The sequence below is a fragment of the Schistocerca piceifrons genome, chromosome 2 (genome assembly GCF_021461385.2).
Source record: "Schistocerca piceifrons isolate TAMUIC-IGC-003096 chromosome 2, iqSchPice1.1, whole genome shotgun sequence".
In the NCBI taxonomy this organism is placed as follows: Eukaryota; Metazoa; Arthropoda; class Insecta; order Orthoptera; family Acrididae; genus Schistocerca; species Schistocerca piceifrons.
Window position 1 is genome coordinate 901185068 of NC_060139.1, and position 13387 is coordinate 901198454.

Consider the following 13387-nt stretch of genomic DNA (forward strand, 5'->3'; position numbering starts at 1 on the left):
CGTCAACGTGCTCTTCTGAGGAAAAGACGATTCCTAGGCTCATCTACTACACTGAGGAAAATAATAGAGTACTTATCTTGAGCGCATATGTTATTGGTTTGCTAACCTCTTTGTGATGGCGGAGTATACCTTATATTTGTCGTCTTTCTTAAGCTGTCGTTTGCCCGATGTCATATGTACAGCGGATGAAGCATATCAAAGGTCTCGAGGCTATCCTTAGAGCATTTTCGAGAAGGGATGATTAGTGACAAGATACAATTTCTTTATGAAAGAACATCTTAGATTTACCTTTAAGTGCAAGTTTCTGTATAATAATATGCGAAAAGTCGTGGATCCAAGCAACGATTCGATCAGATGTCTCATTGGCACTTACGCTGCAGTAGCTAATGTTCTGATTGGGAACTCGTGTTCGAAAATGTGCCGTTTGGACATAGAAGTGGAGTTATTAACAGATTTGACGCTGTCACTCGGTCAGCAAATGTGGTTCAACCATAATGCCGCTCCCGCGCGTGTTGCAACATACGATGACATGTGGATTGATAGAGGTGGAATAACTCCGTGGCCACCACGATCGCCAGATTTAACGCCTCTCGACCTCTCCCCTTATTTTAATGAAGAATCTTGCGTATGAGAGACCCATTCAGTTGGAGGATGATATTGCTCGAGCTCGAATGTACATGCACCATCTGTGGCGGCATCAGAAATTATTCAGCGGCACCAGGGTTTGTGGGCCGTATCTATGGAAGCATGTGTCGCATGTACTGCTACACCTTGTGCAACTACACAGTTCTCACATGGAGCAGCTCCTGTAAAGCACACAGGTCAGAGCCCGGTTTCTTCGCCGTGTGCCTGTGGTAAACGGGAGAGTTGCAAGTATACCGCTGAACTTGTTTACGTCCAAACGGTATATTTCCGGAGATAGCTTTCTTATAAAAAATTCGTCTACTAACTCTCTTCTACAACCCTTAGCAGCCTGTAACAGGAATTACGAAACCCCACTGCCGACTCTTGGAATTAATTAATATCAGGTCATCCGCTTCAAATGCTTACAAAAACCAAACATCATCTGCACAAGTTAGCTGTTAAAGCGTCTTGCCGGGCTGCTTTTTGGTCTCCTGACGTCCTGCGTGTTTGATTGAATATATTTTTAAATCATTTACCCGAGCTCGTGTTATGTGTAGCGCGCTCATTTTTCACAGAAAGGATGTGCGTTGCTTGTTACGGTCGCTTGTAGCCCCAGTCCAGCCACATTACTCTCTCAGCTCATAGCCATTGAAGCATACCTTGTCCGTAGACCAAAAGGTTTGATGTCAGGTTACGAATTGACAGTGGATGGTGTTGTGACAAGGCGAAAATACTTTCGTAAGGCCATAATTGAATGTTCCTCGATTGCTCTGGGAGAAGGATCATCAAACTAGATCACTTGAAATATTATTTCACTTTATTACATAAATGAATAAAACATTTACTCAACTTTGACAGACAACTTTGCCACAGGACTACTGGATAAGTTACAACTGTTATTGACATTAAAGCACCACTTCATGCACAGATTAACTAACTGTTCTCTTGCACTACAATATTCCACATTTAAATGAACGAGTTCTTCAACTAACACGTTAGCCTTATACTATGATTATGCTTGCTGTAGCCAAGGTCTTGAACGGGGCAGGGGGAGAGGGGGGGGGGGGGGAGAGAGACTGCTGCTAGCTCGACACTATATTGACCACAGGTGACGGCGCCACTATGCTGAGAGGGGGGAACCGTGTCTTCAGGGGCGCCTCCCATATGTGTCGTTGCATATTGCAGCGAGTCCTCGCTAGCAAGCCGAATTCCGTACGATACTGTAGGTAGCCTGTATTGGTGGGCCAGGAATACCAGCTCCACAGAATCCTGCCAGCTCAGCTGGAAATGTGCGAGGGGGAAAGGAAACGCACGCCGCATTACTATCTGCGGAATATTTTTCAGGGCATTCTGGTAATCAATCCATATTGAATGCTCTGTTCTGTTATGTGGTTACATATAACAGTTCATCATGATAATTTCCTAATCCTTGAGCAAGATAATGCATTTTAACACACATCTGGAAGCATCCGAAATGTTGTCTCTAGGTGCTCATAGATACGAATCAGAAAGTAAATCAGCCAGCTTCCAGTCCGTTTGACTCTTAAGCTCCATACTCTGGATGCGACATTGTGGCAACTATAAAGAGACTGGCATGAATATTAGCTATGAATCAAAGTCATGAGACTCTGACTTGTAGAAAAGTGCACTAAACTTTCTGAAGTATTGAAAGTGAAGAAGTTTGTGTGGTCCTGTGACGAGGTTGATGTTGTGCACTTAGGTTCGTGCTGACGTTTTCCAAACAGATGTCTTGCGGTCAGTTTAAGTTTTCTCGTGCGCTTAGATGTGAGGACGTCAGACGATGGGAAGCTGAGACGAGCGGTTCTCTCGCCAGCAACGGAGAGGACTGCACGCCGGTGTTCCGGCCGCGGCTCATTACATGCTCGCCGGCTCGCCACCGCCGCTTTATTGTACTGGTTGGTCGGCTCTTTCTTCCAGTCCGTACCACCCGTTCACTGGCCGCACTTCTTGCCTAGTAGATAATTTACGACGTTGACGTTTCCTTTCCGTGCAGTTATGTTATTGAGATCGTCGCCGCGAGGTAGCACTCAACATTCCCCCTCGTCTTTTCTTCCTCTCGCTGACAGCGCGATCGCAGAATTCTTGAACTGTGAACCAACTCTGTACTGCTAACAGAGCTGTGCGGAGCTGCACCGAACCGGCGTCCGGATAAACAGCACGGTATTTACGGGCTGCGGTGGCGGTTAATCGTGGGATTACATTGTTTGTCGTATTAAGAGTGTCGGCATTTTGGTAAAGATGTTTCTTTAGTTTGCTACTGACCTGCATGGCATTACGATTTTTAAGTTATTTATTGGGTTTGGCACATGAGACCGACCTGCCACCATGCGACTTCTTCTTATCAAATGTTTCTGATTATCACTTCCATTTCCTGCTTTTGAGAACTGTTGCGTGTATAAACTGCTTCCACTGTTAATGAGTAATAAGGAAGGAATGTTTGTGTTGTTGGCTAAGGGAGGGAAATCATTTAATGACCTATACTATAAAACTGAAAACTCACGTAAGATTCAACCAATACCGTTTTCCAGTGTAACGAAATCAGCCAACTACAGTTACCTTGCGAATTTACGCTTACAAGGCGACTGCGCTTACTCATTATTACAGGTTTCGTACAAATTTATGGTGTGCATACAGGGCTTGGCTGGAAATGAATGTGGCAGAATTGGGATCTCGAGATGGCCAAGCGTTCAGAAAGAACGGCGTTTTTGGCACGGGTAGGGGGAGGAATGAACCATTTATGTCAGCCTACTGTTCATGCAGCTGTTGGCGCAGGGGAAAAAAAAAAGAGTACAGATCTGTATTGCGAGGGAAGTGGAGTCGAGTCCCTTTGAGGAAACATTATTTTTCATTTTCGGTCTTCACGTTACTTACACTGGAAATAAACCAAAACAATGTTCAATATAGTATATTTATCATTATTTTCGCGAAAGAGTTGAAAAGGAAAGGCAAAAGAAAGTTGAGATTGGTAATAAATTTCCAAGAAAGAACAGTACTTACGGGGTCCACGAGGACTCAAATATCTTTCCATCAAGGGATTTTAATTAAAGCGTTCTATCAGAAAGGAAACTTGAGAATTCTCATTCGCCGATCTCAGTCGAAAGACTCCTTTTAACGTCGCGTATATTAGAGTGTTTACATTCGTATTTTGGCCGGCTGCTGTGGCCGAGCGGTTCTAGGCGCTTCAGTCTGGAACCGCGCGACCGTTACGGTCGCAGGTTCGAGTCCTGCCTCGAGCATGGATGTGTGTGATGTCCTTAGGTTAGTTAGGTTTAAGTAGTTCTAAGTCACGGGGACTGATGACCTCAGATGTTAAGTCCCATAGTGCTCACAGCCATTTTGAACCATTAGTATTTTGTCGTTTCAGGTTGCTACTATCATTCGACAATCTGAATCGTCGTGAGGCAAAAGTAGTTCTCGTGAAACGGCGGTATATGACCAAAGTAACCCACTCGTAAACAGCGCAGTTTGATATTACACCTGTGGAGAAATATTGCCTATAGTCTACGTATTCCTACAAGAGAAGAAATATTGCCTATAGTCTACGTATTCCTACAAGAGAACAATGGGTCTTATGGACCGAGGATTCAAAACACTGTGGATGAGTACGCGGCAAAATATAGGAACATTGTCATTACATCAACATCATTTGAGAAACTTACAACGGTCGTATATAAAATTTTTTTGACTGATGCTATGAAGCTCTACGTGCAAGAGGACAATTTTTTCTATTAATTGAGTCGTGGGGAGGACAAACAAATCTACAGTTATACGAAGGAATTTTTCAAGATAGAGATTGCCGTCGTGTAGTATTAAAGCGATTCCTTCCTAAATTCACTCCGATAGCTGTTTTTCTAGTTACGTAAAGAATTCGATCAAAAAGCTTCAAAACAACTCATATTTCATTGAGACAGAATAAGAAATAACATCCAGAGAAGACTGTATCAAAATATATTCCATTATAAATCACGAGTTATGCTCGTCCAATATTTGGCGACATAATGCGCTACGCGTGGTTTGCTGCCGAACTGTCCCATGAAAGGGGACCACTGATTGTAAACCGTTGGTTTTCCTATAAAAACTTTAAAACAAGAATGTTGTAAAAATGCGACTTTTATAACATGTGCAAGACGGCGAGAAAATTACTGTGTCCCCCGTATTGACGATGAATAGCACCCTAGCACATATAAAACGTAAACTGTAAATTAATAAAATGATCTAATTTTACATAAGAAGTTCTCGTGTACGCGTTACAGTCCGTTGCTGGAAATTTATTTGCAAATCTAAATCTTCCTTTGCCTTAACTTTTCATCTATTTTATGGAAATATTAGTAAGTACAATATATTGAGTATTATTTAGATTTATTTGCAGTGTAACGCAAAATATAAAAATACAAAAATACTTACCTCATAGCAACTCGACCCCACGACACTCGGATTGCCATTCTGTACTCCTTACCTTAGGCCAGTCACTTGTGGAAATTGCGCTAATATTGTCTTAAGTTTCGCCCGATATGCTCCAAAAATTATATTTTTTCTCAGTGTTTGGCCATCCGGAGCTCTCGGTTGTGTCGTATTCATATCTGTCTAAGCCCTGTATATACCATAAATTTGGACGAATCGCTGATAACGAGTAGGCACTGCCCCCTTGCTAGTTTACTCCCTTATTCTCAGAGACGTGGAGAAATACTAAGTTTTGGTGATACGAATGTATGCCCATGAGGTTTGGTAGCTGAGAGTCCACATCGATTTTCTGGATGGCCTGAACGTTCCTGGAAACGAATTAGAAGCAATAAACTTTTTGGAAAGCGTTTAAACTTGGACGTAGGTAGCTAAAAGAGCGTTTTCCCCATTCATTAAAGGTAGAACCACTGGAAAAATACTCTGAATTGTAATCTGAAATGCTTTCTTTATAAGCGCGAAACATGGAAGATACGTGTACAGATAACCCACAATTGTGTGCGTTTAGAAGCCGTTGTCTTAGGAAAATAACTATCAATTGGTGAAAACTGATTTCAAATAGAGACGTATGGGAAATAGGCAAAAACCGCACATTTCGGAAAAAAACTGGCAAAATGAAGATCGTTAGAACATAAATTAAGGAAACCAGATCATGCTTTTACTAAAAGGTGCCCGACTAGAGTGTAACGAGTAGGAGAATGCGAGGGAAAACAGGAAACACGCCGTTTAAGATTGAAGAAGGGAAGATAAATGTATAGACCTGGGTAATGGCTGTAAATAAAGCGGACTAGAGAGCTAAGAGCAATACGAATTGGTTTTAATGATAATATTTGAACTATTGACATAACATCTTAATGTGTTCACTGTACTTGGACGAGAATTCTTTGTTCGCGTCTTGTATGATAGGTTGATTTCCCCAACTAACACATCTATCTTGAAATGGATATATACTGTTACAGCCTTGTTTCTATCCCTATTTAAGCTGTACGCACTCTAACTTTGTTATATTTCAGTCATCATTCTTCCCTAATACAGTATACTGATGACACTTTTGAATCCTACCCACGTGTGAGGTTGTGTAATTGGCTGTGACGAGTTTACAGTGTGTTGTTTTATTTTGCCCCATTAGATAAGTAGCGTTATTGTAGTACCAATGATGACTAGCGAACGGATATACGCTTTCAGTGTCACAAAAAATGCAACAAAATTATAAACGAATTTAGTTTTGGAATGGTCCGTACAATGTTTCGCGGCTATAATCAAGAATTATTGAAAATTTCCATAATGTTTTAGAGCTCACTGTTGTATGGACGAAGGAAAGCCTGGTTGCAGATAAAGATGCAACCGTGTCAAAAGTCTTGGGCGATGGTCAGCAGGCAAGTGACACAAATTGTGAACCGGTCATTCTGCTTAATAAGTTACAAAAAAGTTCTTTCATTTAATGACGTATTCTCGTTACTCTTAGTTGAGAAAGCGTGCCTGGCCTATCACTTATCGTACCGTGTAGGAAGCTAAAACTACTCAATAGAGTATTAATAGAAATCGTAGTGTGAACCAGATAGCATGCGAGTATGTTTTCACGCAGTTTTTGTCCAATAATTAGAACAGCCGCTGTGTTTGTTTTGAGAGTGTCAGTGTCACTAACGGTTGGAAAGTTTGTCACGTATCATGCATACTTGTCATTATCTCAGTATTTTTTTAGTCTGTGTTTTTAGAATTTAAATGCTTCAGAACTGTTCTCTAAGCTTGCTTATTGCACAAGCGGCCTACCTTTTCATGACTGCAAACGCGAGTCTTATCTTGGGTACCTTTTGGGCTTTAGATAATATCGCTAGTTCTTATTTATTTCTTTTATTGCCACCCACAGAGCTTTGGTGCTACTTAAGGTAATAACGTTATAAACTGTAAGGTAACCGCAAACAGCGGCACTTTTGTTAAGATGTTTAAAGAAGGTACAGAGGTAAAAATAGAATTTATTTTGTTTTCCGTTGGAATCTCAACGATTAAACAATCTCAGTGGACACAGTATAAAGTGCTACATTGCAAAAAGTCTTTTTCGTAGTCCTACACTTCTCATTGTTTTCTTCAGAAAAGGCAGAAAACGTAGGAAAACCTGTTTGATACAAGGATTATCTCCAATAATTTATAATTTTTCATTAATTTCGTTCCAGTTGGTGCACTTGAACTAACGAAAACTGATAGTCTCAAGCACTTCCACTTTAACATGCGTTTCAGTTACGCCGTTCATCTTCTATAAACTGCCAGACCCGAACTACAAATAAAGATTCAAGTGACGAAGTATTTTGTAGCTGACGATAAAAGCGTATTTTATTGGTATTCGTCAAACACGTCATGGCTTTGAAGTTTATTCAGAGGTTTGCAGGAGAGCTGCAGTGAAGTTTGGAGAGTAGGAGACTAGGTACTGGCGGAAGTAAAGCTATGAGAACGGGGCGTGAGTCGTGCTTGGGTGGCTCAGATGGTAAAGCACTTGCCCACGAAAGGCAAAGGTCCCGAGTTCGAGTCTCGGTCCGGCACACAGTTTTAATCTGCCAGGAAGTTTCATATCAGCGCACACACCACTGCAGAGTGAAAATCTCATTCTAATGTTAAGCAATATGCATGCACAACACTGTGTATGATACAGCAATTCGTACATCATCTTACTCATTCTACCTACAGCACTTCTAAAAATGTGAATTGTTCAGGTAAAGTATTTAATTTCTGTGTCATTTGTTTTTTCTGTTCTTTGTGAGTATTGTGTTCAGACGTTTATCCTTAGTCATATCTAAACTTTGACTTCATCTGTTTTTTGGCATCTTACATTCATCAAGCGGAGATATGGGACTGTGTTCGTGACATTTCCAGCTTATGAAAAGGCTTTAATTTTCCGTGCATCACTCTTTTTACATAAAAAAAATAGATTGCTTTAACTGTGTATTGCTGCCATGTTTATAACGCACCTAGACGTTAAATGGGTAGCACTTTATTCATTTACAATATAGTTTAATTTCCCGATTTATTTAATCGTTTACTCTGTATTAACGTTTAAGAGCGGAGGGTGTGACACATGCAGACTTAAAAGTAAATCCAGAGGCAAGTAAAACCCACACTGACATAGTTGGTGCATGGGCGAGCCGGCTGCAAAATGTTTCATCTCCGACTGTGGCCACCTGGCTGCGGTCTGTCTGCAAACAGGGCGCGCTGCTGCCCAGATTGCTTCTTAATGAGTGCCGCTCCAAATGGTGCTCCAGTTTAATGGAAACGCTAATTGGAGCTCGTTGATAATTTTGCACTAACGGTGCGGCACACCATTCGATTGCTGAGTGCTACTCTTTTTTTTATCTTCATTTTCCTCCTCCTAAATCGTTGGTTAAAGCGTTGGCTCTTTATACGTAGTTGCGAATACTGTGCCAAGGGACGCGTCGGAAAAAGAGAAAAGGTTGGCATACGTGGAGTAGGAGAATATGGGCTTGGGACAATGAATGAAAGAGGGGAAAGACTAATTGAGTTCTGTAACAGGTTTCAGCTAGTTGAAAGGAAATGTTTTTGTACCGAGATCGGCTTAAGGGTAATTCAGTTACTCTTAAGGACCAGTTTTGTGTTACGAAAATAGAAATGTATGAGCGTCTCTTGTAGTCATTTCCCATTTCGAGGAGATTTGCATAACTATTAATATGACCGCTCAAATATTTGTGCCTGTTAGTCGGTCGCGGATTTTACAGTAAACAATGTGGATTTTTTTTTTTAAAAATCGTCATTGTGCCTTCTCCCAGACAATTTTACTACCAAGCAATAAAGAAGCCTCACGTATTGTCTTTTTTTTCATAAAATTATAGTGCGCCTAAAAAGTGCTTGTTGTCTTACTGAGATGTTGTCATCTCAGTGTTTTGCCACTTATCGTTGACACCGTTTACAGTTGTAGGCCGCACCAAAATGTTCCGGTATACTATTTTTTGTGGTTCTCATTCTCTACTGCAAAGCATAGAGCACGTCGTCCGAGATAGTGCATGCTATAGAGCCTAATGTTGGAGAGAGATTCTCAGTTGTAGATAAACAGGATGATTACGAGTTCCGACGTTTTCCGTAGAACCAAAGGACACATCTTAAAGAAGTTCGTCGATATCGGATGATAGGAAATAATTCTAATTTATTTCCATTGTTCCGGTCAAAAATAGAAAGTTGTGCCTTTCAATAATTTTTCGTGAACCATGCTATACACATCCTAGGTGGTGACAAGAAGACACACAAGTGATTGCTCCACTTTCAAAATCCTGCTCTACTTTTGTTATGAGACCAAGTAGAAGGGGCGTTCTGTAAGTAATGCAACAATTTTTTTTTTCCGGCAATATCTGTTGGAAAAAATGCGGAATTTGGTATGGAACATCATGTTTGGGTGGTGGACTGTACGTAGCCTTCAAACTGGTTTCTGTAGCGGAGATGCGCTCGAGGAAGAGTTTATTTTGGTGGAAAACAAAAGAGCATCGCAGATGTTCATGGGCGCTTGCAGAATGTTTACGGAGACCAGCCAATGAACAAAATCTCTGTGAGTCGTTGGGAGAGGCGTCTGTGACCATCACAAAGTCGCGCAAACGTCTCGGATCTGCCACGTGCCAACCGGCCCCACACTACTGTGACTCTTGCAGTGTTGAAACGTGCGGACATACTCATTCTAGGTGATCGACGGATCACAGTGAAACGCCTCGTTCCATAACTGGACATCTCTGTAGGTATGCTGACACATTCGTCCACCAGTTGAGGTTCTCAGAAGTGTGTTCTCTCTGAGTTTCTCGTCACTTAACTGAAGAACGTTGGGGTCTATAATGTGCAGAATCTCGAAAACGTGCTCCGTGCTTTGCAGTAGAGAATGAGGACCACAAAAAATAGTATACCGGAACATTTTGGTGCGGCCTACAACAACAAAACCGTGTCACGATACGTGGCAAAACACTAAGATGACAACATCTAAGGACAAGAAGCACTTTTTATGCGCACAATACTTTTATGAAAAAAAGACCATAAGTGAGCTTTCTATATTGCTTTGTGGTAAAATTGTCTGAGAGAAGGCACTATGACGATTTTTAACAGAATAAAAATCAACGTTGTTGACTGTAAAATCCGCGACCACTAACCATGCGGAACTACGTTGGCGGCACGAGGCAAATCGTGCCAATTTTTTGTCGAACATAGCCACAGGCGATGAAACGTGAGTTAAACACTTCGAACCGAAAAAAACGGCGCCATACTACCTCTCCTCCGAAGAAAAATTTCAAAGCTGCACCCTCAGACGGTAAAGTCATGGCGACGGTCTTCTGGGACTGTCTGATGACCACCTTCATGGTGCAACGATCAACTCTGAAGTTTATTGTGCCACCCTCAGGAAATTGAAGAAACGCCTTCAGCATGTCTGTAGCCAAAAACATGCTAACGAAACGAACTTCACCTTGTCAATGACACCGCAGTGCCTCACACAAGTTCCGAGAGGAGCTCACAAAACTTAATTGGACTATTCTTCCTGATCCTCCGTAGAGTCCGGATCACGCATCTTCGGACTTCCATCCGTTTGGCAATAAAGGATACGCGCTGTGGGAAGCAGTACGTGCGTGATGGGGAGGCTGTTTATGCAGCAAGACATTGGCTCCGATGTATACCAGTAGACCGACAGCATGCGGGCATACAGGCCCACCCAGTAGGGTGGTGTACGGCCGTCAAATTGAAGGGAGATTATGTTGAAAAATAAGATTTTGTAGTCAGAAGAGTTGGGAGTAGTATGATGTATTTGAATCGTAAATAAAACCATCCTGCTTTCAACAAAATTATTACATTACTTACTGATCGCCCCTCTTATTTCAACGGAGGTTTCTGACTGGAAAATTGCCTGTACGTTATTTGCTGTCTTAGGCTTTAATGTGTCTTCCTGTGGCCGGCCGGGGTGGCCGAGCGGTTCTAGGCGCTACAGTCTGGAACCACGCGACTACTACGGTCGCAGGTTCGAATCCTACCTCGGACATGGATGTGTGTGATGCCCTTAGGTTAATTAGGTTTAAGTAGTTCTAAGTTATAGGTGACTGATGACCTAAGAAGTTAAGTCCCATAGTGCTCAGAGCCATTTGAACCATTTTGTCTTCGTGTCTTCGATGAGTATAAGATACGGGGAGGTGTCCGTTGAGCTGATCTACTTTTATAGCACAGCCACACATGTTCCAGGGTATGAGCACCAGTGAAATGAGTTCGTATATAATAACTGGGACAACTTACGATAATCCCAATTGTTTATTGAAGTACTAGCCGTTACTCGCGGCTGTGCTCGCCTTGTCAGCAGTCTTGTGTGGAGTGATGGTGAATGAGTGTGTTGTTTGTCTTACGTATAATAATGTCCGCTGTCCTCGTGCGTCTTTTCGGTAAGCTTAGCTAGCGATGTGAGACCTCGTACTTGTTTTCCTAGACCTGAAAGTGCTCTCTTTCACAACGTGCTCGACTGTCTCCGTACAAGTAGACAGTTCACCAACATGGAAACAGAGTAAATGATGCTGTACTCAGATGTACAACGAATATAGCACATTTATTTAGACTGTGGTAAGAGTCCCTCTTTTACAAACACTATCATAATTGGTGGAATGAGTTATTCTGATATTAGAGCTCATTCGTCCTCCGTGATTATGGTGGTCGCTATGAATCATGAAATATTTCTGTTTTTGTAATTAACTGCAAAAACTTACAAATTTTTGCACTTAAGTTTCTGTGTTGACTTCTTGTATCTTCTGGTAGAGGATCCCACTACTAGATCATCGCTCGGCATGTGCATTGTGATCATAGGCCTGCGATGTTATGTACGAAAATTATTCTTTATGACACTTTCAGTGAGAACGAAAAATGTGCTAATAAATGATTAAGCACCGACGATTTCGTGTGAAATATGTGATCGGGCCTTAGAGTAGTTTTTGTTTCGCTGCGTCATGTATTGCGCGGGATTGATTGATTGATTGATTGATCGTAAATCCTATGAACGTGCTGACGCAAAGTATTGTCAGAGCGAACGTTTTGTTTTACGTGAATAATCCGGTATTCTAAAAATTTCGGAATTTCCTCTGCTCTTTCCGTTCTGTGAGTGTAACTGCTCAGCTGTATTTACTGTCATTGAGCTCCACTGGCTTTTGTGTGTGCAATATCATATTCTGATAGGTGGATTTTGCATGACTCTGATTCACGCAGTTACCGTTTCTCTGCTTAAACGGCATGTCTTGCTGTATCCAGAGGCAGTAGTCCACACTGATTTGCCACTAGTCTTCAACTGCAGCCTTATAAAAGCTCTGCGTTTGCTGGCCTCGAGAAGTGAACCCAACCGTATTTAAAATCCGTTTAGTACAATCACAAAATTAATGTAATACACCATCTAGTCGTAGTGCGGAGGTGAATGTTCGCATCAGCCATCGATCCTGGCACTTGGAATGCCGCAGTCCATGTCACTCTAAATCATTCAAGTGAAGCAGTGTCCCCTCGCAACCTTCCTCCTCCGCATCGAGTTTGCAGTCTTCCGCGCCACGCACACTTATTTCACCTACACTTTGTATATTACAGGCGCTGTGACGGCGCCTGACGTTGCATATTATTTCAGACTCGCAGAATTTTTCTCAAAAAGAAAAAAAGCAGAAAGAATAGAAAGAAACAACACTCGAACAGTAAATTAAAGTGCTGTAGGAATCACTCTTTCTTGTGAAGGACCCCCATCTTCTCTGGGTGACGCAAACCTTCCTCAAGTTCATGCTGCTCGTTACGTTCTTGAGCAGTCTGTGTCACGACCGGAAAACGGCGAGCTTTGTTTACTCCATCTAGTCGTCGTCCCAGACGTGCCCTGTCCCTGATACGGTTAAGATGATACACATTAAACGGAAATAATAAGGTTAGCAACGTTCTTCAACTTTTTTTGTGCTACGTGTTCGTGTGGTACTGGAAATGTCATAACTTTAGTGCATGAAATGGAGGAATTCCTTGTGTTTGCTATTTCTATTAAACTGCACAGTGTACATGAACATCGTTACAACCAGACAGTAGACGTGGACATAAGCGCACGCTAGCTTAAATATGTTGTGAGAGTAGTTTTAAGCACATCCTGTGTCGGCCTTCTCTCACTTGACCATATGTTTCACACGACTTGGCGGCGCGATATTTGGAAACTGAAGCAAACGAGATACGCCAACCAACAAACTACTTTTGACGCTGCAGCCTGAACAGCTTGTAGACAGGATGAACCTATGACAGTTTCAGAAAATCGAAACAGCTACGAAAG

The 13387-nt window shown here is 41.9% G+C and overlaps 1 protein-coding gene across 1 annotated transcript in view; it reads left to right on the forward strand.

Moving 5' to 3' along the window:
• Positions 1-13387, forward strand: part of LOC124776710 (serine/threonine-protein phosphatase 2B catalytic subunit 2-like) — a gene marked incomplete in the record, with an annotated part of 781818 nt that overhangs the window by 442281 nt on the left and 326150 nt on the right.